The sequence below is a fragment of the Macaca mulatta genome, chromosome X (assembly GCF_049350105.2).
Source record: "Macaca mulatta isolate MMU2019108-1 chromosome X, T2T-MMU8v2.0, whole genome shotgun sequence".
Classification (NCBI taxonomy): domain Eukaryota; kingdom Metazoa; phylum Chordata; class Mammalia; order Primates; family Cercopithecidae; genus Macaca; species Macaca mulatta.
Genome location: NC_133426.1, coordinates 109,580,575 through 109,607,860, shown reverse-complemented (window position 1 = coordinate 109,607,860; position 27,286 = coordinate 109,580,575). Strand labels below are relative to the sequence as shown.

At 39.7% G+C, this 27,286-nt stretch overlaps 1 protein-coding gene and 1 pseudogene across 32 annotated transcripts in view; one reads left to right on the top strand and one right to left on the bottom strand.

Annotated features, from left to right (window-relative positions):
- The window catches only part of RAB40AL (RAB40A, member RAS oncogene family-like), a 218,273-nt gene that overhangs the window by 90,593 nt on the left and 100,394 nt on the right, over positions 1–27,286 (bottom strand). For 7 of the 31 annotated variants that reach the window (XM_077987490.1, XM_077987492.1, XM_077987502.1 and 4 more), the window contains 4 exons: positions 14,520–14,710; positions 11,424–11,507; positions 10,673–10,796; positions 6,199–6,277 (listed from right to left, as the gene is read on the bottom strand). The gene's annotated coding sequence lies outside the window, so the exon portion shown is untranslated. Of the gene's footprint in view, positions 1–6,198; positions 6,278–10,501; positions 10,797–11,423; positions 11,508–14,519; positions 14,711–20,571; positions 20,685–23,959; positions 24,090–27,286 lie in introns of those variants that run through there. The other 24 variants (XR_013412528.1, XM_077987498.1, XM_077987497.1 and 21 more) reach the window with 10 other exon arrangements.
- LOC694799 (large ribosomal subunit protein uL16-like) lies at positions 1,241–5,180 on the top strand (annotated as a pseudogene). The gene has a single exon (XR_013413037.1). The product of XR_013413037.1 is annotated as a large ribosomal subunit protein uL16-like (transcript).

The following is a 27,286-nucleotide window of genomic DNA, read 5'->3' as shown; positions in this document are numbered from 1 at the left end:
GGCCTCAGCCTGCTCCTACACAGCCTGCAGTCCTAAAGGCCAGTGTCACTCCCACTGTGCCCTGCAACAGCAATGAGTCTATGTCAGGGCAACCAGTGACTAGGGCTGAGAACTTGTCCCAGACCACCAGCTTCCCCGCTGACAAAGCAAGCAGACTCAGTTTTTCGGTATCTCAGGGGGCCTGCAGCAGTGATCCAGTTTCTTCAAAGGGTCTGTGAATTCTCTCAGCTATCCTGGTATGTTCCTGCAGTACTTCTTGGAGCAAAGGTTTACAGTTTGAGTCTCCACAGGCTGCTCTGTCCATCTGAGCGGAACTTCAAGCTCGTCCTGCCTCCTATCTGCCATCTTGCCCCCGTGCATTTATCTGAAATCAAAATACTTCTAATAAAAGTATTACACTCTTAATATTCCAGTATGAAAGTTCCTTTCTGCCTACATTAGAAATAATGTGAATCTTTACTAATCTGATAGGCAAAAAAATCATCTCTCATCGTTTCAATATAACTCATTTTTGCGCTCTTCTGAAATTTCATCCTGTGGATGTGACATAATCAATTTTCACAACCCCATGTTATTCAGTGCGTTCCAATATTCCCTATTATCTACACGATGCGGATGGCATTTTTTCAGAGTCTGTGTACTGGTAGTGGGTGTAATCCAGGGCACAGTTCCCTTGGCTATTTGCTCTGGTGAGCTGAATGGGTCCCCTTGGAGTCCAACAACTATGTTGAGGGAATTGTAATATTGTGATAACAGAACCTGGTTGATGTAGGAGTGTGTGTGTGTGTATGTGTGTGTGCTGACAACCACATTTCCCTTTACTTCCTTCTGGATTCTTTGTGTCTTTGCATCTCATTTGGTTTCCCTTTCCAAATTCAAGCCCAAAAGTGAAAACAGGGAAATATGAGGATGGCAGTACTTGTAACCAGATCTTTATCAACATTCTTCACTAAGTCCTGAAGATAAACATATAAAAGGAAATGCTAGCACAAAGGGTGTGAGCCTATGTAGGCCTTGATAAGTATTGCTCTACAGACACTCATAAAGTAGTGCCATTTAGACTCCCCAAGTACAGGGAGGTGAGAAAGGCTATAGAGGAATGAAGAAAGTACTGACACTGACAAGGTACTGCAGAGGAAAGGCCCTGGACTCTGCGGTGGACACACATATTGGTCATTTGTCTATTTTTGGTTTTGTTGTCTTTTTAGGTCTTAGCCATAAAATTTTTGCCTAGATCTCTCTTTCCCTTCGGCGCGCCACTGAGGATCCTGGTGTCGCCATGGGCCGCCGCCCCGCCCGTTGTTACCGGTATTGTAAGAACAAGCCATACCCAAAGTCTCGCTTCTGCCGAGGTGTCCCTGATGCCAAGATTCGCATCTTTGACCTGGGGTGGAAGAAGGCAAAAGTGGATGAGTTTCCGCTCTGTGGCCACATGGTGTCAGATGAATATGAGCAGCTGTCCTCTGAAGCCCTGGAGGCTGCCCGAATTTGTGCCAATAAGTACATGGTAAAAAGGTGTGGCAAGGATGGCTTCCATATCCGGGTGTGGCTCCATCCCTTCCACGTCATCCGCATCAACAAGATGTTGTCCTGTGCTGGGGCTGACAGGCTCCAAACAGGCATGTGAGGTGCTTTTGGAAAGCCCCAGGGCACTGTGGCCAGGGTTTACATTGGCCAAGTTATCATGTCCATCCGCACCAAGCTGCAGAACAAGGAGCATGTGATTGAGGCCCTGCACAGGGCCAAGTTCAAGTTTCCTGGCCGCCAGAAGATCCACATCTCAAAGAAGTGGGGCTTCACCAAGTTCAATGCTGATGAATTTGAAGACATGGTGGCTGAAAAGCGGCTCATCCCAGATGGCTGTGGGGTCAAGTACATCCCCAATCGTGGTCCTCTGAACAAATGGCGGGCCCTGCACTCATGAGGGCTTCCAATATGCTGCCCCCACTTAATACTCACCAATAAATTCTACTTCCTGTCCAGAAAAAAAAAAAATTTTTTTTGCCTAGATCAATGTACTTAAGTGTTTACCCCAGGTTTCTGTCTAGTACTCTTATAGTTTCCGGTCTTACATTTAAGTCTTTAATCGATCTTGAGTTGATTTCTGTGTAAGATGAGAGACAGAGGTGCAGTTTCATTCTTTTGCATATGCATATCCAATTTTCCCAATACCATTTATTGAGGAGGATGTCCTTTCCTCAACGTATGTTCTTGGTGCCTTTGTTGAAAATCAGTTTTGTGTGTAAACATGTGGATTTATTTCTGCGTTCTCTATTCTGTTCCATTGGTCTTTGTGTCTGTTTTCATACCAATACCATATAGTAATCAAAACATGATTACTATAGCCTTGTAATATACTTTGAAGTCAAGTAGTGTGATGCCTCCGGCTCTGTTCTTTTTGGTCTGGATTGGTTTGGTTATCTGGGTTCCTTTGCGGTTGCACATCAATTTTAGGATTGTTTTTTCTATTTCTGTGAAAAATGTCATTGGTACTTTGATAAGGATTGCATTGAATCTGCAGATTACTTTTGGCAGTATGGTCACTTTAATTATATTAATTCTTCCAGTCCATGAGCATAGAGTATCTTTCCATTTGCTTGTGTCTTCTTCAGTTTCTTTCATCAGTGTTTTGTAGTCTTCCTTGTAGAGGTCTTTCACCTACTTGGTTAAATTTATTCCTAGGTTATTTTTGGTAGCTATTTCAAGTAGGCATGTCTTTTTAATTTCTTTCTCAGCCATTTCATCATCAGCTATTTCATCAATGCTGCATATAAACACTACCGATTTTTGTATATTGAGGTTCTATCCTACAACTTTATTGTATTTATCAAATTTGAGAGGGTTTTGATGGAGCCATTAGGTTTTTCTAGATACAAAATTATACATTTGCAAAGAGGAACAAATGCAAAGATATCCGACTTGGATATCTGTTATTTCTCTTGTCTGATTGCTCTGGCTAGGTCTTCCAGTACTATGTTGAATAGTAGTGATGAAGGTGAAAAAACAAGATCCTTGTCTTGTTCCAGGTCTTAGATGAAACGGTTTCAGCTTTTCCCCATTCATTATGATAGCTGTGAGTTTATCATATATGGTTTTTATTATTTTGAGGTATGTTCTTTCGATGCCTAGTTTCTTGAGAGTTTTTATCATGAAGGGATGATGAATTTTATCAAATGCTTTCTATGGATTGGTTGAGATGATCATACGGTTTTTGTACTTCATTCTGTTGATGGAATTACTGTATTATGTTTGTTGATTTGCATATGTTGAACCATTTTTGCATCCCTGGTATAAATCCCACTTGTTCATGGCATATTATCTTTTTGATGTGCTGTTGGATTCAGGTTGCTAGTATTTTGCTAAGAACTTCTGCATCTATTTTCATCAGGGTTATTGGCCTGTAGTTTTCTTTTTTGTTGAGTCCTTGTCTGGTTTTTAATATCATAATAATGCTGCTCTCATAAAATGAGTTAGGGAGAATTCCCTCCTCTTCAATGTTTTTTCAGCTGTTTGAATAAAACTTGCGTTAGTTCTTCTTTGAAGGTTTGATAGAATTCATCAGAGAAACCACCCAGGCCTGGGCTTTTCTCTGTTGGAGGACTTTTATTACTGATTCAATCTCATTACTTATTGTGGTCTGTTCAGGTTTTCTATTTCTTCCTGATTCAATCTTGGTAGGTTGCATACGTCCAGGAATTTATTTATTTCCTCTAGGCTTTCCAATTTGGTGGTATATAATTGTTTATAATAGTCTCTGAATGATTATTTGTATTTCCATGTTATCAGTTGTAGTGTCTCCTTTTTCATTTCTGATGTTTATTTGTGTCTTCTCTCTTTTTTTTTCTTGGTTAGTCTAGCTGGCGGTTTATCAATTTTTTATCTTTTCAGAAATCCAACTCTTTGTTTCATTAAAACTTTATATATTTTTAGTTTCTATTTTGTTTAGTTTGGCTCTGACTTTTACTGTTTCCTTCCTTCTACTCATTTGGGATTTGGTTTGTTTTTCCTTATTTAGTTCCTTGAGGTGTACAGTTAGATTGATTATTTGGAATCTTTTGCCTTTTTTGATGAAGGCATCTATTGCTGTAAATTTTTCTCTTAGCACTGCTTTTGCTGTAGCTCATAGATTTTGATATGCTGTGTTTCCATTTTCATTTGTTTCAAGTAACTTTTTGATTTCCTTCATAATTTTTTTTCTTGACTCAGTGGTCATTCTGGAGCATGCTGTTTGTTTAATTTCCACATATTTGTACAGTTTCCCAGGTTCCTCTTGTTACTGATTTCTATTTTTATTCCATTTTTGTCTGAGAACATACTTGATATGATTTTGATTTTTTTAAATTTATTGAGACTTGTTTTGTGTCCTTCTACTTAACTACTTCTTACACCATTAAATAGAATACAGTAATAGCTATTTCAAATTAATGAACATAATACACATTATTTTTGTCAATCTGTTCAAAAGTATATTGTCTAAATATTCATCAAAATACTTTTATTCCTGAATACCAAATTTCAAATATACAAAAGCACATTTATGAATTGTAATTAATCTTCACCTCTCACTAGCTCAACTCCTACCTCCTGACCCAAAATGTCTGTTGTCCATAGAATGGTGCACACATTCCAGACATGTTTCTGTGGATGCGGTGCACATGACCATGTCCACCTACACATGCATATAATCTTTGCCAAAAAGTGTGATCACATTAATCATCTCCTTTTGCAACCTGTCTTTTCCATTTAATATTCTTCTGAGGATTTATATTAGCATCTTATTAGTTCTTACAGTTTTAACATAATCAACAAGTTCATTGTTCATGTCTATATCTATTGGAATTGTATGTCAAAATTAGTTGCCAACTGCTTTGTTACTGAGCTTGCCCTATAAATTGTGGATGCTAATCTAACATCTGAGATGTAGTTTGAAAATGTTTCCCCATTATTTTATAGAAATTCTTAGTGTTATTTTCATTTAGAACGTGTTTTCAACTTCAATAATATGAATAAGATATATACAGATTGTAATTTAAAAAGAAATACTGGTGAAGAACACCTTAGGGCGTGTGTACTGTCGGCCTTGAGAAAAATACGAGCATTGAGAGTCCTGGAGATATCAAGACAAAAATGGAAAAATACTTTAAGTAATTCTAGAGTTAGCTGCTGATCTGGAGAGAAAAGAGTTTTCTCCCCGATTTACATAAACTTTCCCAAAGTACCATAATATGAATAATGGTCAAAGTGATAGGTACCTTGAATAGCAGTTAAGATTAAAGGAGATGAAATATAAAGTGCATTTGCTTACAGTAGTTTAGTGTATGTTAATTTCCTTCTCTCAAGCTCCCCTGTCCCAAGGCCAATACTTGAGCTTCTGCCTGAGCCCACTCACTACTTCGAGGAGCAACCAACTCGTGTGGCCCTACACCCAGGTCTCCTGGCATAAATGGCGGGATTTAATCTTCTCTATCTTCTTCATCACCCAGAGGGGTTGTGGAGTGAGGATGCATTGGTCCACAATAGCAGAGGGGTGGAATCTGACCATTTCTCAAGCCCTGGAAGCCCATCTTCTAAAAGGGAGGCTACTCAGGGCTGTCTATGGATGATGAGGGATGGAACCTCATTCCAATCCTACCACCTATCTGGAGAAACTTAGGCTCTGAAAGCCTGAGTTTGGCCATCTATGAAATGGGATTGACCATACCATCCTTACAGTGCTGTCCTGAGGGGTAAATGAGAAAATCTGTCCAGAGTATATGGCATACAGTGGGACTTCAATGGCCTTTAAATGTTGGGACACAGCACTAGGGGATGGGTGAGCCTCAGGGCTAAGGAGGCATTGTGAAAAATCATTTCTCATTGTTTCTCTTTATGAGAAAACAGGTATCTAGTTGAAGAAAGCAAATGTCCCTGTGATATGCCTTGAGTTCAAAGATTTGTAGACAGTTGTTTCTGTACTTCCTGGGCATTATCAGAAGCTCATAAGAGCTGTTCAACATCATGCCCCCGAGCTGACCCAAATCCAGCTCCCCATGCTGGAAAAACAGGCATATCTTTGAATTCACCTGTTGAGCTCAGAAATCGGTAACACCAGGGTAGCAAAAAGTTGTGTTTGCCTAATGGCTGTTCCTGGACTGGTCAGTATGGTTTTGGGCTCTTTAGTTTTAGTTTTTTTTTTTAAGGAAAAATTTGGACCCATACCGCAGTCACCAGTGCAGAGTCTTCAGATCATGCAGTACTCAGCCACATCACTTCAGGTTTTCGGTCATCTGCTGCCTCCCTTAGAGACAAAAATCCAATAGTTACTAGCAAGTCTTTGACACATGATATAGTTTGGCTGTGTCCCCACCCAAATCTCACCTTGAATTGTAATAATCCCCACATGTCAAGTGCAGGGCCAGGTGGAGATAATTGAATCATAAGGGCAGTTTATACCACACTGTTCTCATAGTAGTGAATAAGTCTCACGAGATCTGATGGTTTTATAAATGGGAGTTTCCCTGCAGAAGCTCCCTTGCCTGCCACCATGTAAGATGTGTTTTTGCCTTCTGCTATGATTGTGGGGCTTCCCCAGCCATGTGGAACTGTGAGTCAATTAAACCTCTTTCCTTTATAAATTACCTAGTCTCCATTATGTCTTTATTAGCAGCATGAGAACAGACTAATATAACACACAATTGTCCAGTTTTTAATTAGCTAACAACTAAATATTTACAGAGCCCAGAACTCATGCTATTCCACTGGAGGTACCTCATGAACCCTAAAGTCGAATTAACTGGGTAAGAAAGGAAATTAATATATGAGTGACTTCATTGTTTAAATCTGAGATGAGATGGTTCTTCTCATTAATTTTTAAACTTGATCGGGTTTCAAAAAATTGATGATTTTCAAAAATCCCTCCTTGGACCTCTCATCACCTATTCAACCACATGATAGAGATACCACTCCTCTCCCTCTCCCCCTCTCTCTCTCTGGCGCTTGCTCTCTGTCTGTCTGTCTGTCTCTCTCTCTCTGTGTGTGTGTGTGTGTGTGTGTGTGTGTACGTGTATGTGTCCTCCCCCATTGGATTCTCTCTTCTCCTTCAAATTCAAAGTTCCACAAAGAGTTTTATACATTCCTTGTTAATACTCTCCACTTTTGACTGACTCTTTATCCCATTACACTATGGATTCTGTCCCCAGGATCATCAATTAACACATATGAATTAAAACTCTTTTGAGGCCGGGTGCGGTGGCTCACGCTTGTAATCCCAGCACTTTGGGAGGCTGAGATGGGCGGATCACAAGGTCAGGAGATCAAGACCATCCTGGCTAACATGGTGAAATCCCGTCTCTACTAAAAATACAAATAATTAGCCGGGCGTGGTGGCAGGCGCCTGTAGTCCCAGCTACTCGGGAGGCTGAGGCAGGAGAATGGCATGAACCCAGGAGGCGGAGCTTGCAGTGAGCCAAGATGGTGCCACTGCACTCCAACCTGGGCGACAGAGCGAGACTCCGTCTCAAAAAAAAAAAAAAAAAAAAAAAAAAAAAGAAAAACAAACAAACAAACAAACAACAAAAAAACTCTTTTGAAATACCTTCCTTGTGCAATCAAAAATAACAAATGGAAAGTACAATATACTCATACTGAGCAATTGTGATACAAAATCAGATCAAGCTCTAAATGATATGCATCCCTGAACTAATCAATGGATTTGGGTAGTAGCCTGGACATACGAAAATCAACTCAGGGAATCACTGTCTTCTTTCACCAGCATGACCCAGTTTAGATTCTAGATAGACAGGGTAAGCCTACATGAATTATAGTTTGGATTAAAGATAGAAAATTAGGTCTGGGCAAATGGAAGGTATTTCATGTCAGGAAACACTGAGACATTATTTTAGGCTAGTTAGCTTCAGGGAAGCGCTAAGATTTTGAATTCATCAGGGAATAAAGAGGTTTGAAAAATGGTATCTGCAGATTTTGTTGGAGCTCCCCACAGCATATAAACTGAGAAAATGGGTGTGTCTGCTTCAGTGAGTCTGAGAGACAGTATAAATGACAAATAGGCATATATGGTAGGTCCCTCTATTAAGATGTGAATGTGTGTTTGTTCTCATGTTTCTTCCTTTCTCCTATTTCATGAGGTAGCCAGGTATTTAGGGATGAAACCACGTCAGAAAACAATATCATATTTCACTTACAGATATATGCATATGTAATAAAAGTATAGAAAAATGTCTTAAAAATGTAAAACCTAAATTATACATTGTGGTCACCTGTGGGAAAGAAGGCAGCTGAGGTAATAAGAGAAGACTTTAAAGTGTGTTTGACTCAACTATGAAGGTTTTATATGTTGACATGAGTATGTAGAAGTCTGTTGTATTCTATAATTTTTTGTGTTACTTTAAGATTTCATAACAACCACTATTTCTCTGAGACTTAATTCTGATTTTAAAAAGATCCATACCAATTAAGAAATTCAGGGAAATATAATCAAGTCCAGATATATAATTAATCAATAACCCCATCACTGGTTAATTTTTAAACTTTTTTTTGTATTAATGCTCATTTCATTCTCTATGCATGCATATTTAATGTTTGTATACTAAATATGGGTTTCATTAATTTGAAGACTCAACATTTGCTAAAGATCATGAAAGCAGTTATTAAATGTACACACATTTTCTACCTGATCTATCTGACTCCAAAGCCCACATCCCTAACCACTGGGTATACAAGGAAAGATCTGGTACTTAGGACCCAGGTCTCCTGGTTTCAGTCTGTTTTATAGCAGACTCATCTTCATGCTCTGTCATTCGGTGCTGTCTCCTTTCCAGAGCTTAATGAAAAGCTGCTATTCCAATGTCCAAATGGAAGGTAAAAGAAGGTAGCAAGAAAGGATATCAAACAAAATGTAATGAGGGGATGGTTTTCCTTCTCCTCCACTGCATTGTCAGGTTACCTGTGCTACAGAGACAGCAAAGCCCGCCATCCCTCCCTCTCTCTCTCTCTTTCCCCCTCCCTCCCTACCTTCCTCCCTTCCTCTCTTTCTTTTTTCAGGGTCTTGCTTTGTTGCCCAGGCTGAGTGCAGAGAGAAAATAAATCAAAGTGTGGAGAGACTGTGACCCTGTGAAAAGAGTGTTCTGGTGAAGAATGTGACTTCAGGAGGAAGCATAAACTCACTGCCAGATGGGAGCCTATGGGACCTGGGGTTAGAGAAAAACTAAACTAAAGTAGGTGTAAGATTAACCTGGGTTAATTTTATGGCTATGTTTTTTTCGGAAATATTTCTTAAGTAACATATTTTAGGAGCCACATTTTTATCATAAATGTATTCCACACTTGTCTTTGCAAAAGGTTAATATTGAGTCAAGCGCAGAATTTAAAAACTATTAATACCCAGTGTTAAAGCAAACTAAATATGACCTGAGAAGGACTCCGTACTTCTATATTTGAGTCCTTGTGGATGAACTGTAACCTAGCTTAATAGGCAAAATTGAAAACGTAACTTCGGAGTATGTGCCTGTAACAATAGCTAACTCTTGGCCAATCCCAGCGGCCATACTTCAACCATTCGTGTACTGCGGAGTGTTCAAACTGGGTTTAAACAAGGCAAACACCAAGCTATAATCAATCCAGCCATTCTGTACCTCACTTCCAATTTCTGTACATCATTTCCCTTTATTGGTCTATAAATCTTTTTCCACCATATGGCTGTGCTAGAGTCTCCATGAATCTGCTGTGATTCTGGGGGCTGCCCAATTCACGAATTGTTCATTGCTCAAAGTCCTTTAAATTTAATTTGGCTGAAGTTTTTCTTTTATCATCAGTATTCCTATCCTTATTGAAATTTACATCATGCTACTTTGTTTTGTTTATACATGTATATAAGCAAATGTAATGGACACACATACATTACATTTTATATAATGGTTATACTATATATGGAGCTTGGTATTCTGGGTTTTTATTTTCATTTCTACTTCTATTTGAACTTTTATACAAAGTACTAATATGTGGATGAATCATTCTGATTAAATTACAAGATATATAATCTAACTTTGCCTTTTAATGAACCAGCTGACCCAACCCCAATTTTCAAACAATGCATCTGATTGGAAATGCCATATCTACATTGCATATTAAATGTAATATATATATATGGGTCTGTTCATGAGCTTTCTACAGACATCCTTTAATCTGTATGTCAAAGACTCCATCAGTTACAAAAGCAAAGTTTCATGGAACATTGCAATACCTGACAGTGTAATCCTGATTCCTATCATTCACCCTTTGGATGAATGGTGCAATAATAAAACAAAATAAACAATAATAAAAATGCCAGCAATTGTAGGATACATGATAGATAAATTATTTGTTCTAGATTATGCAACCATCGAGTGATAGTTCCCAGACTCAAATCCAAGTCCTTCTCACCCCAAAGCCCACACAGCTAACCACTGTTCCTATAATAAATGTCCTTCTGTGGTAGACTAGAGGCTGACAAAAGAACAGGACTCACTCCAGGTCCTGTGGTCACTTTACAGGTCTGACAACTAGGATACAGGTTCAATGACCCCCATCTTCTGTCCAGCTATTATTCTTTGCTCTTCTTTAATATTCCTTCTTTCTGGGGCTCAATAAATTCATTCACCATGTCACACTAGGATGAAAATAGGAGATCAGAAAGTACCTGGAATCAAAAGAATAACGAGATACAACCAACATTCACTGCTTGTCACCATGTTTCCAGATCCTCTCATTTCAAATCTTTTATTTTATGCAGCACAGATGTATTCTTCCAGGGCCAGCAATCTCTAAGAATGTACCCCGAAAGATACAATTAAAAAAGACAAAAGGCATAAACACAAGGCAATTCATGGTAGAACAATTTGTAACAGGACAAGACTAGAAATGAGACAGATATCCATCAATAAGGAATTGATTGAATAATCTAAGGTACATCTACATCCCAGAGTTTTATGGAGGTAAAACAAGCTATGAGAACTCCCCCTTCTACTCCTTTGTAATGATTTTCAGCATATATTGTTAACTGAAGAAAGGTGCAGAAAAATGTGTTGAGTCACTGCTGTCCAATATAGTAGACATTGTCCACATATGGCCATTTACATTTAAGTTGATTAAACATACATGAAACTAAAAGTTCAGTTCCATTCAACACGTTTCAGGTGTTCAACCGCCACAGTTGCCATTAGCTATTGTATTGAACAATGTAGACAGTATATTTCATCTCTATAGAAATTAAAATGATTTTTCTGTTATTCCCACATACAGCTTTCTATTCAGCATATGAAGAGGCTGGAACATCTAGTGGACTTCTGTATCCCTTTAACCTGGAATGCCTCCTTTTTCAACCCAGAGTTTCAGAACGCTCTATAGGGTATGCATGGGCCACAGCCCCTCCCTCCCACCTTCCTGCTCACCGATGTTCAAGCTGTAGTTCAAGCTTCTGTCATGAGGGGGGCGCCATTGTACCACCATTATAGAACTCTTCTGCAAAGACGTGTCTGCAAGGAGCAAAAAATACAGTACTTCCCTTAAACCACAGCTTATAAGCCTAAGTGCAGAATGATTCATTCTAATTCTGTCAAAAAAAAAGAACAACTGGTAAGTGTAAAAGAAGACTGCAAATACATATATGGTGGGGCATCCATAGGATGAAACACCAGGTAGGTCTAACACTCCTTGGCTGTTGCTGGAAGACAGAATCTTAATGGATCGCATCAGGGCAGGTGAGAGGTGACTGAGAGAGGATGAGGGCAAAAAGGGCAGGTCTGGGAGGCTGTGCTTATAGTGTCCTGGAGAGGGGATGAGTGGGAAGCGGTGGTAGAAGGTCCAGGAAGCCTGTACAGGGGTGGATGGAGAGTGAACGAATGCCCTGCTATCTGGAAGGGACCCTCCTACAGTGTGGAAACCTCAACCTACACTGAGAAGGGAAGAGATGAATCAGTGAATGTGATGTAGATTTGGGGTCGACAGCAAATGGAACTGTTTTAATATACACACAAATACTCCAAACAGAACTGGTATTTCAGTGAACAAACGATGTTATAACATGTTACTCTTTGTTAGATGTACTCCTTTTCCTTAAAAAAGAACAAAAGTGAAGATGGCTGTGATGTCTCCTAGTGGCCAGAGCCAGGATTGCAACTCTGAGAGTTGACTGGTGAGTTCAGCAGGGGAAAGGGAGGGATGGAGGTTGGGAGGTTGATTAATGGGATCAGCCAGTTTTCTGGAATTTTTGACGTACCTACAGAAATCCCTCCGTATCCATTATTTTTCTGGGTTATAAAAAAGTACGTTTTCTGGGATATCTAAATTTGAGATTGGAAGTACAGTGTCAGTCTGAACTGGGGATAATGCTGCAACTGTGAACTGTATTTGAGGTGGTAGAGCTAGAGGAGCTAGAACATACACACATACACACACACTCATGTGTGAGTCAATTCATTTTAAAAAAATCTACATTATTTCCCTAGGAAATTGAATAAATGAATGCCTAAAGTAAGGAATATATGTGTACCATACTCTTGTCAATATGTTCACAGCATATTGTTTTTAATATTTTATCAAAATACTTTTTCCTGAATATAAAATGTAAAACAATATATAAAAATACATATATGAATTGAAATTAACCTGTGTCTCTCACTGGAGCAGCTCCTAACCCCTGACCCCTAGGTGTCTGCTGTCCATAGAATGGTGCATACTGTGAAATGTGTCTCCACAGGTGAGATGCACACAAATATGTTCACCTATACACACACACACACACACACACAGACTGTTCCAAAGGTTGAATCACATCCTTATCTTCTTTTGCAACCTATTTTTTCCACTATTCTTCTCAGGATTTATATTTACATCTTATTAGTTTCTGTGGTTTTGGCATAGTTAGTGTGTTTATTGTTAATGTATCTAATTATTTGACTTCTCCACTGAAATTATTTGCCTAAGTTCTTTGTTAGTGTGTTTCGCAAAGCATGAATTCTAACCCACTATCTCAGCTCTAGTTTGCACAGATTTTTCCAGAGTTTTTACGCTATTCTTAGGTTTTTTAAATTTAGAATTTTTCAATTTAAATTATCTTCTGACTTAAAACCACATGGATCACAATTTTTTAAAAAAATGTTAAACTCCCTTGGAACATGTAATGGCAGTGCCCAAGGAGAATTAGATCATTCCGAGCCCAGGAGGCACAGAGACAAACTGGAGAAAACTTTAGAATAATTCAGAATTACCTGCTAATCGAGACACAACAAAGATATTTCCCTGATGTACAGAAACTTGTCTAAAGTACCCTGATCTGAATAATGGACATAATTCAGTGGGTATTCTTGTAGGTAACTTGAATAGCTGTTGAGATTAAAGGAGATGAAATATAGAGTACATTTGCCTAAAGGAGTTGTGATGGTTAACACTGAGTGTCAACTTGATTGGATTGAAGGATACAAAGTATTAATCCCAGGTGTGTCTGTGTGGGTGCTTCCAAAAGACATTAACATTTGAGTCAGTGGGCTGGGAAAGGCAGATCCACTCTTAATCTGGTGGGCACAATCTAATCAGCTTCCAGTGAATATAAAGCAGGCAGAAAAATGTGAAAAAGAGAGGCTGGTCTAGCCTCCCAGCCTACATCTTTCTCCCGTGCTGGATGCTTCCTGCCCTCGAACATTGGACTCAAAGTTCTTCAGTTTTGGGACTCGAACTGACTCTCCTTGTTCCTCAGCTTGCAGATGGCCTATTGTGGGACCTTGTGACTGTGTAAGTTAATACTTAATAAACTCTCTCTCTCATATATATGCGCTCACCTGTCTCAAGGCCAACTCTTGAGCTTCTGCCTGAGCCCACTCACCACTTCAGGCATCAATCAGCCAACTCATGTGTCCCTACACACAGGTCTGTTGGCACAAAGAATGGGATCTCACCTCTGTCATCTTCATCCAGAAAAGTTGTTGAGTAAAGACTCATGGGGTCACAATAGCAGGGGGGTGGAATCTCACCATTTCTCAAGCCCAGAAACCCATCTTCTAAAAGGGAGGCTCCTCAGGGTCCTCTAGGGAGGGTGAGGGATGGAATTTCATTCAAATCCTGCCACTTACCTGAAGAGGTGACTTAGGTAAGAGCCTGAGCTTAGTCATCTTTTAAATGGGACTGACCATACCATCCTTACATAGCTGCCTGATGGGTACATGAGGAAACGTCTTCAGAGTATATGGCATGGGGTGGGACTTAAATGGCCTTTAAATGGGACATAGCATTAGGGGCTGGCGGAGCCTCAGTGCTAAGGCAGGCATTGTGAAAAATCATTTCTCATTGCTCCCCCTTATGAGAATACAGACATCTAGTTGAAGAAAGCAAATGTTCCTGTGATATGCCTTGAGTTCAAAGTTTTGTAGACAGTAGTTTCTCTACTTCGTGAGTGTTATCAGAAACTCATAAGAGCTGTCTAACATCATGCTTCTGAGATGACCCAAATTTAGTTCCCCACACTGGGAAGACAGGAATGTCTTTGAACTTACCTGTTGAGCTCAGAGACAGCACCAGGGATGCAAGGTATGGTGTTTGCCCAGTGGCTGCTCCTGGACTACCTGGTATGTTAATATATTTATTGGTATATTCTAGATCTGTCCCAAAATCACCAGTGCAGGGGTTTTCAGATCGTGCATTAACCAGCCACATTGCGACAGAATTTCAGCCATCTGCTGCCTCCCTGAGAGACAAAAATCCAAGAGTTACTAGCATTTCTTCACACACAATGTCTATTCTTTCATTAGGTAATAACTAAATATGTATTGAGCTCAAAACCCATTCTATTCCATTGGAGGTGTCTCATGAGCTCTAATGTGATATAAAAGCATAAGGGAAATAAACACGTGGGCAACTTCAAGGGTTCATTCTGAGACAGCTTTTTTTCACATTAGCTTTTAACTTGGTCAAGTTTCAAGAAATTGAATATTTTAAAAAAATCTCTCCTTGGACCCCCCTCATCACCCATTCAGCTACAGGATACAGATCTCCCTGTCTCTGTCTCTCCCTCCCTTATCCTTCTTCTCCTTCATATTCAAAGTACCAAAAAGAGTTTTCTACAAGCTCTGTTAACATTTTTCACTTCCCACTCATCATCCTACTGCCCTATGGCTTCTGTCTCTGGGATTGCAATGAACATTCTCTCCAAAGTCATAATCCACCCATTTCTTACTAGGTTCAGGTTTCGTATAAATACACTAACATAGGGCATATTACTTTTAATGAGCTCCTACAGTATGTATGATTGCAGACTGCTTCTTTCACCTAACAACAGAGCTTTCACAGTTTCCCAGGCTCTAGAGCATGATGCACTGGACATAAGTCCAAGCTGTCCCGCTCCCTAACTGTTCAGTCTTAGGCAAAGTCCTTAAACTCTCTGTCCCTTAGTTTTCCATCTGTAAAACTGAATTTTGCAATAGTATTTAACTCATAAGTGTGTTCTAGGTACTGAATGATCCAACACATTAAAAGCATATAGTACCTATGATATGTTGGCACTTTTAAATACTTTTCACATACCTTACTGGTATTCGTATCCCTGTAGCCATGAAAAAAAATTAGGGTATCAACCAATGTTTATTCATAATCAACGACATTTGGGGTATGATGTTTGTACATGTAAGAGTTTCCTAGGGCCACCATAACAAATTATCACAAACTTTGCATATTTAAACAACAGAAATTTATTATCCCATGATTCAGATGTACAAAACCAAAGTCTGAAGTACAAAATCAAGGTGTAGGCAGGATTGCATTGCCTCCAAAGCCTTTAGGGGAGAATCCTTTCTTAGCTCTTCCAGCTTCTTGTGGCTCCTGCTTTATTTGGTTTGAGGTGGCATAACTCAATCTCTGCCTCAGTCTTCACATGGCCTTCTTCCCTGCATGTGTCAAATCTCCCTCTGCTTTCTTTTATATAGACACCAGTCATTGGAGTTGGGCATCAACCTACATTCAGGATATTCCCTTCTGGGAGATCTTTCACTTCATTATGTCTACACAGACCCTATTTCCAAATAAAGTTTGGGTGGATTAGGATTGGGACATGTTTTGAGGGGGACAAAATTCTACCCACTACAGTTAAATAAGCAAGTTACACCACTAAATGTAAGATAAAGTATCTTCTGTATGTACATGGACTGGCTGATCCCTGAGAGGTTGAACTAGACCAAGCTATAGCCCTTTGGAAAGGGAACCTGGATGGTAGTCTATTAACGGGTACACAACTACTATATAAAGGGTACTTTATATTTCATCTCATTTTGATTTCAACAATTCTATCCAGTACAAATAATTATGCCCATTAATTGGATCAGGGAGCACAAATGAAAAGACTGATAACTTGATCTAGGGAAACTACCTTATAAACTATTGTTCCAGGATTCTAAACCTAGAATTATTCAAAACGTTTTTTCCCTTCTGTCCCGTCAGCTGACATCTGATATAACTTAAAGCATTTTTTTTTTTTTTTTTTTTAAGAGATGGAGTCTCGCTCTGTCACCCAGGCTGGAGTGCAGTGGCTTATTGTAGCCTCCTCCTCCTGGGTTCAAACGATTCTCCTGCCTCAGCCTCCTGAGTAGCTGGGACTACAGGTGTGCACCACCAAGTCCAGATAATTTTTTGTATTTTTAGTAGAGATGGGGTTTCCTGATGTTGGCCAGGCTGGTCTCAAACTCCTGACCTCAAGTGATCCACCCATGTCGGCCTCCCAAAGTGCTGGGATTACAGGTGTGAGCCACTGCACCTGGCCTTAAAGCATTCTTGTTTAGTTGAGTCGTTCTTTCGAAAACAATGTGCTAAAGTGCTTTTTAAATAGTAAAAAACTATAAAGTATAGAATTGTATTTGCATAGCTAAAATAGAAAACAAAAAGAAATAAAAAATTTGGGAGAAATTATTTCTAACCCATATTCAATCATGTTTTATATCCTACAAATATGAAATATTCATGAACAAGAGAAGTAAGCCAATCATATCGAGACAATATATAAATCTTAGAAAAATGATATAAATTCCAACACTTGGGAACACACCAAAACAAATAAAATATATGAAACAGAATCATATTTAGTCAACCAGTTAAGTCATAAATTATAATGTAGTGCATGATTTATGTAAAATAATTTATATAGACAGATTAACATGGATTTAGAGGTATGTGTGTCAATAAAAGTAAGTTAGTATACTACATGCAGAGAAAAACATCTGAAGAGTAGATACTAATAAATTAAGAGAAACTATCTTTGTATATGGAGAAGGAGAAGATGTGACAGATGGACAATATTTTTAATATGTAATATACATTCTGATTATATTTGATAAATCTTAAACAATGAAAATAATTAACTGATAATGTGACAAAGTTATTAAGATTCTGTTCTGTAAATCAGAAAAATCTGTGACCTAGTCACAAAATTATAGTGTAGAACTGCATTAAGAATCATGTTCATATGCTGTGTGAAAATAGTACACTAAAAATTATATTTTGTAAATCAGTGTGTGCACATTGTAGAGAGATAGAGGATTCTTTTATTTTATAAATGTGCAATTCTCTGGTGTTCTAAATTTAGAAACTTTATTGTACAAAATGTGGAAAACAAAAAGTTGTGAAATTACAAATATGATGCTCATATATTCATTGCTTTGGAAACATGTTCACAGTATACTGTTTTATACATAAGACAAGTAGCTCAAAACTATTTGATGGTGTGTTTATATGTTTCAGTGTGGGTGTCTGCATGTTGCTTGTATCTCAGTCTTCTTCACAACAATTATACACACACAAACTCTTGCAGCTTTCTATTCAGTTTGCAGATAGAGAGTAAAGGATAAGGTCACCCTTGTGTTGGTTTCATCCTTGGTTCTCCTCATGAGTAAGGGACTACATGTTTACTTTCTCTTTTAGCCCTTCACTACATCAGAGTTGTGGATTTCTGGTTTTGTGCTTGTCTTTTCCCTAGGACAGAAGTCCCTCCAATTTGGTCTTCTAGCTGACATGCAGTTTCTGCTTTATGCAAGACTGCCTCTCCCATTTGAGGGATGTGGACCCAGATCCACAAAAAACTGAAAAGACTAGAGACTGAATTGTCAAAGACAAGCACAGGAGTAGGACTCCTATCCAAATATCTAATTCTTCTGATTTAGTGAGATGGCTTTCATGAACTTCTCACATGATGTTCACCACCCCTCAGCATTCCTCTTCCTCTGTGGGGAAATAGGCATTTTCATGCATTGCTAGAAGTAATGTTAAATGGTACAGTCCCTGTGGTGGGGTTTGATGCTATCTATAAAAATACATTGGTATTTACTCTTGGAAACAGCAATCCCTCTTCTAAAAATCCATCCCAAAGAAATACTGCAAAAAGATAAAAGGCATATACACGAGGCTATTTATGGTAGAAAATTCCTAACAGAATACTAGTAATATGACAGATGCCCAGTACAGGGCCAACTAAATAATCTAAGGTACAACTACACCCTAGAGTACTATGCAAGTATAAAAAGCAAGGAGGACTCCCTCTCTGTACTGCTATGAGTAATCTCTATGACACATTGTGAAATAAAAAGCAAGAAGAAGAAGGAAAAAAAAAAGTATAGAGCAGCAGTATCCAATACAGTAGCCACTACTGACATATGTCAACTTAATTTAAATTACAAACTCAGTTTCTTAGTCTTACTCATCACGTTTCACATGCTCAATAACCATAGCTAGCTAGTGGCTACTGTGTTGCACAGTTTAGATATAGAACATTTTCATTTCTGGATAAATTTTTACTGGGGAAGTAATATAATAAATAATATACATATTTGCTTTTTTTTTTTAGAATGAGGGTAATAACAAAAACTAATAAAATGATTACCTACAATAGGACAGAGGAGCAGCCCGGGATAAAAGCAGATGACATGCATCTCTTACAAAGGATACACATTTCCTGGTTAAACACACTGGAGAGGACAAAAAAAATGACTAACCCGGTAGCAATGAGCAACCAAAAGTACTCAGACTGAATCCAAAAAAACAAAACACAAACAGAACAAGCTCACTGCTCACCTTTGGAAACTCCTAAGGAAACAAGTCACTGTTTTGAAAAGTGGAAATACTGCAAAAGAACTAAACATTCATCCTACCTTCCCTGTGTATACCACATCTCAATATAATCTAATAGGTCAGAGGAAGTTTTCTTTATACATGAATTCCAGCTGGTGAAGGCAGAAGAAATCAGAATTACAATGTCACCCTTTTTGTAACATTTAATGAAATGCAGATACAGGTAAGAATATTCAGAGACTGCAAAAAACATGAAGTAAAGGTGAATAGGGAAATTTTATAAAGAACAGATCATGCTGATGACACCTGAACCCAGTGATTAATTTCAACATCACAGGAGAGACAACCAGATCCAATGAGCCTCCTAGTGTAACACTGTAAGAATAAACACCACCACACCTGAGATATTCAAGCCAAAAAACTTGAATCTCAACAAGCCTCTAAATCTCATTACCAATTTAAAGGACATAAGACTGGCCAGATGAACTTAATAAACAACAAAATAAGGACACAATCAGCAATATCCAGAATGCAAACTCCACAGGACAACAATCCAATTTCTTTTTTTTTTTTTTTTTTTGAGGCGGAGTCTCGCTCTGTCGCCCAGGCTGGAGTGCAGTGGCGCGATCTTGGCTCACTGCAAGCTCCGCCTCCCGGGTTCCCGCCATTCTCCTGCCTCAGCCTCCCGAGTAGCTGGGACTACAGGCGCCGCCACCACGCCCGGCTAATTTTTTTGTATTTTTAGTGGAGACGGGGTTTCATTGTGTTAGCCAGGATGGTCTCGATCTCCTGACCTCGTGATCCGCCCATCTCGGCCTCCCAAAGTGCTGGGATTACAGGCTTGAGCCACCGCGCCCGGCCAACAATCCAATTTCTTAAGCAAATAAATAAGGTTTTTAAAAAGAGTACAGACCTTCTTTGATTAAAAGAGACTTAAAACTTGAGAGAACTAAATTAAGGAGAAACTGATATTAAAACCACAATGAGATACTGCTACACACCCAGCAAAAGAAAAAAAAAAAACAAAAAAGATGGAAAACACTAAGTGTGGCAAGGATGTGGAGCAGTGGAACTCTTACACTGTTGATGGGGATACAGATTGGAAAAACCACTTTGAAAAACTGACGGTGTCCACTGAGCTGAACATATACATACCCTGTGACTCAGAAATGCCAGTCCTTGGCACATGCCCAAGAGAAATGAAAATAAATGTCTATCCAAACATATGTATAAGATCATTCATTGTGGCACATATACACCACGGAATACTATGCAGCCATAAAAAAGGATGAGTTTGTGTCCTTTGTAGGGACATGGATGCAGCTGGAAACCATCATTCTCAGCAAACTATTGCAAGAACAGAAAACCAAACACCGCATGTTCTCACTCATAGGTGGGAACTGAACAATGAGATCACTTGGACTCGGGAAGGGGAACATCACACACCGGGGCCTATCACGGGGAGGGGGGAAGGGGGAGGGATTGCATTGGGAGTTATACCTGATGTAAATGATGAGTTGATGGGTGCTGACGAGTTGATGGGTGCAGCACGCCAACATGGCACAGGTATACATATGTGACAAACCTGCACGTTATCCACATGTACCCTAGAACTTAAAGTATAATAAAAAAAAATAAATAAAATAAAAAAAAAGATCATTCATAACACCATTATTCATAAGTCAAACACTGGAAAAATATGTAAATCTCCAAAAGGGATACATATATTGTGAAATACCCAAATAATGCAATGCCATCCATCAATGAGAATGAATAATCTACAACTATAGACAAGAATAATGGAAATCACACACGCATTATGCTGATTGAAAGGAGATAGACACAAAAGACTGCATGCTGTACAATTCCAGGCATTTTTCTGCTCATGTCCCAATAGATTTTGGTAAAGGAAAGGAAAATCATTACCCCATTTCCATTTATTTGAAGGTATTCTATGTCTTCCTATATTACCTGCAAGTTAACCTCAGAGAAGCATGTATCCTCTGAACCCTTGAAAAGTGATTCACTATATATAAGAAAAATGCTAATACCATATCTGAGAACAGATAACTGTGTGAGATGGGAGATATACCTGTGCTCACTGCCAGCTCTAATCTATAAACTCTAGGTGACCATGAGTAAATCACACCTTATTTGCATCACCAATCAATGGTGGTCCGACCAGGCCTGTCTCCAAACTAAAGAAACCTAAAGCACTAGACAAAGTGACTTCCACCTGGAAAAGCACTCTGAATTCCTAAAAAGGAAGATAATTCATCTTTGAATTCCAAGGAATTATTTGAATAGCCAGGTTGTCTAATGCATATTAAGTATGACGATTAATATATTTTTGAAATAATTTCTCTTTTGGTTTCACAGTTATCAGCTTTTTACATTTTCTTAAATAGATACCATCTTGGTATATGGCACAAAAGCTACTGAAAGATACTTTCCAACCAAAGACATACATGAACCACCATGGGCTGACATGGTTCAACCACGTCAAAACTGACATGGCTTTTTCTTCTCCATAATTGTACTGGTTAGGAGTGTAGGATCTGGAGACGGAATAGGGACAAGCCCAACTTCCTATAACCTATGTGACTTTGAATACTTTGCTTCACCTTACAGTCACTCAAATGCCTCATCAGTAAACTGAGATTATGCAATACCTACCAAAGAAGACAAACCATTTTTAAACAAATACTGCTTTATGTTTTGGTTTTACAAGGATAAACAGCCAAGAATCCCATTATTTAAAAAATTATACTACAGAGAAATTGGGATACCTGGCTCTCTGTGACCTTGGGAGAGTGAAAGAACCACTCTGGGCCAGGCACAGTGGCTCACGCCTGTAATCCCAGCACTTTGGGAGGCCGAGGCGGGCAGATCACGAGGTCAGGAGATCGAGACCATCCTGGCTAACACAGTGAAACCCCGTCTCTACTAAAAATACAAAAAATTAGCCGAGCATGGTGGTGGGCACCTGTGGTTCCAGCTACTTGGGAGGCTGAGGCAGGAGAATGGCGAGAACCTGGGAGGTGGGAGCTTGCAGTGAGCTGAGATCGCGCCACCGCACTCCAGCCTGGGCAACAGAGCGAGACTCTGCCTCAAAAAAAAAAAAAAAGGACCACTCTAGAACCACTCTGTACTTCAATTTCGTTTTCTGTAAACTGGGGCAAGCAACTGTCCCTACCTCATGAGTTGCTGCTTTGAGAATTACTTGAGTTAATACATGCAAACTCTTAGACCCATAGTAGGAACACAATAACTGCTCATTAAATGTGAATTTGATATTGAGATTTTTCAAGTTTTAAAAGTTTAATAGTTAGCATGTTAATTAAATAAAGCATTATAGTCTTACAATTGAATCTTAATTATCAACTGATATATATTTTAAATTACTAACTTTCACTTCTAAACCACATTTGGATGACCTAACTAATTAACTTGAGACTATCTCAAAAGCACTTGGAAGGACTGATCTCAGAAAACAGCACCATCGTTTCTCCATTTTGCTGAACAAAAACACCTGGGGTCCTCCTTGACTCTGCCTTATCCCCCATACCCTACCTACACAGGCACTGCAAGTCCTGCCTGCCCTACCTCCAAATACCCTCTGTTGAGGTCCACACCGCCCTCCCTGCCCCCACCCCTGGCTTCTGCACACAGTGGCAGCCCTGGTCCCCTCTACCTGCACATCTTCAGTATTCTCCCAATGGTTATCCTCACTCCCTACCTTGTTCCTTTCTAGTCCATTCTCCACACAGCAGCCAGAGTCACCTTCTGACAAGAATCAGACCATGTCACTCCCATACTCTAATCTTGACACTCACAATACAATTATCCAAACTCCTTACAGGGCCTAAGCCATGTTGTTCCTGTCTACCCTTCAACTTCATCTCCCACCAGATTGCATACTGTTTGCTAGGCTCCAGCCACTCTAGCTTGTCCTCTGTTCCTGCATCAGTGGTGTCCACACACAACATAGGGACACTGACAAAATGGCCTCTCCATGCCTGGCTTCTTCCTATCATTCAAGACTCAGGTCAAGTATCACTTCCTGAGAAAGAGTACACTGACAACCCTATCTATAATAATCCTTGTATTGATCCTTCTCTACTTTGTTTAGTTATGCTTATTTTCGTCAAAGAGTATATCCTCATATGAAATCACATGCTTGCTGATTTATTTACCTGCTTATAGTCAGTTTTTCCAGACTAGAATGATAGCTCCTGGGACCCTGCCTGTCTTGTTTTCTGTGATGTTTCCCCAGTGCCTAGACCAGAACTTCACACATAAATCATTGAATAAGTATTACTGAATTGAAGGAATTGTTACATATTGGACATACCAGAGATCACACGGATATTTAAAACTGAGTAGCAGGAGCAACAATGAAATTAGACATCAAAGGATTCAAATTTTCATGGGCCTTGTTGCCAATCCACAGCAGCGCTTTTCAAACACTGATGAATACCAGAAACAACTGAAGAAATTACTCAAAATGTAGACACTTCTCACCCCACCTCCCTGGTTTTGATTCTGTAGATCTAGGTTGGGCCCAAGTATCTGCAATTTTAATAAGCAACCCTTGATGAATTTGATGAAGTGGCCCATGGAGCACACTTGGAAAAATTCTAGACCTAAACAGTTCATATTTAATTATAATTAATTTAATGCCTCCATGCAGAGTTCTGGGACATCTGAAGTGTCTCTGTTAATGTAATTACTTGAAAGTGCGCTGGTTCTTCCATTTCACCGAAGACCACTGATTGCTTTTTCACATGGGATCACCCTTAAACTCTAGAGTATTCCAAGTAGTCTGGAGGATTGGGAATTGTTATCCTGCTGTATGGGCGAGGCTGGTGGAAGGGTAGTGACTCACCTAAAGTGTCCCAATGATGGAACCCTGATCTTTTCACTCTTGCTCCAGCAACCTGTCTAGCAGACTCCACATCACACTTGGTTCTTCTCTGTCAGCTCCTGGTTCTGGGATGCAGAGTCCACACCCTTCTCTGATGTTGCATTAGAAGGGAGATTAAGAAGATAAGAAAGCACATGGAATAGAGAGGAAAGTAAGAGGATGGGAAAGCACATGAAACACAGGGGATGGGATGATGATGTCTGGCGTGTCCCTACTATCTGGAAGCTGTGCTATGATACTTTTCCTCTTCCCCAGCTCCATCCTACAACCCCCTGCTACACACAACAGTGACACTGAAGCTCACACATAATAGAAATGTGGGCTTCTCTGTGCTTTCTGTTACATTTCCAAGTATTCATCCTAGTAGTCACACTATTACATTAATGTCAAGACATCACACTGGCATAGTGAAGGAGGTAATGTTAGAATGAAGAACATTTGCTGATGGCCTACAAGATGCCACAAGCTTTAGGTTGTTATTTTCAGACATTTTCTCTTCAAATCCTCAAAGCTGTGCTCTGAGGTGAGCATCATTACTTCCTTTCCACAGATGGGGTACAGTCAGGCTCAGAGAGCAAAATACATGCTCAAAGAATTCTAGGGAGGTGTCAAGCAGACACTGAAACCAACTTCAAGGTCCTTCCACTGGCCAATTCTGGAAAAATGTGAGCATCAAAATACAGAATGATAGTAACAGAGTGTAACCCTTTGAAAAAAAATAGGAATCTCACAGTCATATTGATATAAATAAAAACATGAATAAGTACATTAATAAATAATGAGGCCAAGCACAATGGCTCATACCTGTAATCCAGGACTTTGGGAGACTAAGGCACGTGAATTTCTTGAGCCCAGGAGTTCAAGACCAGCCTGAGCAACATAGTGAAACCCCCATCTCTACTAAAAATACAAAAAATTAACTGGATGTGGTGGGATGTACCTGTAGTTCCAGGTACTTGGCAGGCTGAGGTGAGAGGATTGTTTGAGACTGGGAGGTTGAGACTGCAGTGAGCCAAGATCAAGCCACTGCACTCTAGCCTGGGCAACAGAGAGAGACAGGAAGGACGGAAGGAAGGAAGGACGGAAGGAAGGAAGGACGGACGGAAGGAAGGAAGGAAGGAAGGAAGGAAGGAGGGAGGGAGGGAGGGAGGGAAGGAAGGAAAGAGGGAAGGAAGGAAGGAAGGAAGGAAGGAAGGGAGTGAGTGAGTAAGGGAGGGAGGGAAGGGAGGGGAGGGGAGGGAGGGGGGAGGGAGAGGAGGGAGGGGAGGGGAGGGAAGGGAGGGAAACAAGGGAAGGGAGGGAAGGGGAGGGAGGGGAGGGAAGGAAGGGAAGGAAGGGAAGGAGGGAGGGAGGGAGAAATCTCTACACTCAAGTGCTTAGTAATAATTCATGAAGGAATAACAGAATTAGAAAAGCAACATTTGACAACTCTCATAGTTGTAAGTGATTCAGGTAAAAATCATAAATGTTCAGTTTGTACCAGCAAATCCCACAGTGGTCACTGAGTCATCATGGTAACCATGCTTGCTCAAAAAAGCTGGGAAAAAAATGAATGACCACCCTGATCTTATACCTAATATATGCTTGGAACTGAATAGGACTCACACGATGCACAGTAATTAACCTCAACTATCCCTTACAATAAACATTCCTGGCAGCTTCAGTGATATATACATTCATAATACATACATACCCACATACATACATACTTGATCTCTCTCACCATCCCAGATCCCAGGAATTCATTGATGTAGATTTACTGAGTGGGTGGGTGGCCAGGTAAAAAATTAAAACCTGGCAGGCATGGTGGCTTATGCCTATAATCTCAACATTTTGGGAGGCTGAGGTGGGAGGGTCACTTGTGCCCAGGAGTTTGACATCAGCCTGGGAAACATGAGACTCTGTCTCTACAAAGTAAACAATAAGTTAGTCAGGTATGGTGGTGTGCACCTGGAGTCCCAGCTTCTCAAGAGGCTGAGCGGGGAGGATTGCTTGAACTCAGGAGGTTAAGGCTGCCGTGAGCTATGATTGTACCACTTTACTCTAGCCTGGGCAACAAAGCAAGATGCTGTCAAAAAAACAAAAAACAAAAATACACCACCACCACAACCACCGCCACCACCAACAAAAAACAGCAAACCTTGCATTTCAACAGATTTATTTTAAGCATACATATAAAGTTGAAAGCTACTGAACTATGCTCTTTTAATGATTACTTTTTCTGGAGATGACCCCTGTAGAATATCTGTGAGACATCTTTCAAATACTTTTTCAATCAGAAAATGGCCCGTGCTTTCAACCAAAGAAAACCTTGAGCTATTATTATTTGGCTGCTGAGAAAATATAATAGTTCAAAGAAAATATAATAATTAGGGATTGTATTTTAAAATGCCATTTATAGTAGCTTCGAAAAGTATGAAATATTTATGGATAAAAAATCTGTCCACAATTGTACAACACCTGCACACTGAACATTACAAAACATTATTGAGAAAATTAAAGGAGACTTAAATAAATGGGGGACATACTGTGTTCGTGGATCAGAAGACTCAGTATTGTTAAGATATCAAATTTCCCCGATATGATCTATAAATTTAATGCAAACTCAATAAAAAATTTTACCAAAGTTTTTTTTTTTTTTTTTTTTTGAGACGGAGTCTCGCTCTGTCGCCCAGGCTGGAGTGCAGTGGCCGGATCTTGGCTCACTGCAAGCTCCGCCTCCCGGGTTCACGCCATTCTCCTGCCTCAGCCTCCAGAGTAGCTGGGACTACAGGCGCCCGCCACCTCGCCCGGCTAGTTTTTTGTATTTTTTAGTAGAGATGGGGTTTCACCGTGTTAGCCAGGATGGTCTCGATCTCCTGACCTCGTGATCCACCCGTCTCGGCCTCCCAAAGTGCTGGGATTATAGGCGTGAGCCACCACACCCGGCCACCAAAGTTTTAAAAAGGTAATTGACAGGCTGATTCTAAAATTCATGTGAAAATTTAATGGATCTAGCTGATAAAAACAACTTTGAAAAAAAGGTCAAAGTTAGAGAACAAACACTACCTGACTTCAAGACTCTTTACAAACCTACAGTAATCAAGAATATGCTGTTGGCATCAAGGTAGAAAAGCAGATCAAAGGAACAGAATAAGGAATCCAAAACCTACCAAATCTACATGGATAACTGGTTTTTTTTTTGACAAAGATGCAAAGGCAATTCAGTGGAGCAAAGATAGTCTTTTCAACAAATTGTGCTGGGAGAAGTGGTCATCTATATTCACAAATACAAACAGTGATCCAAAT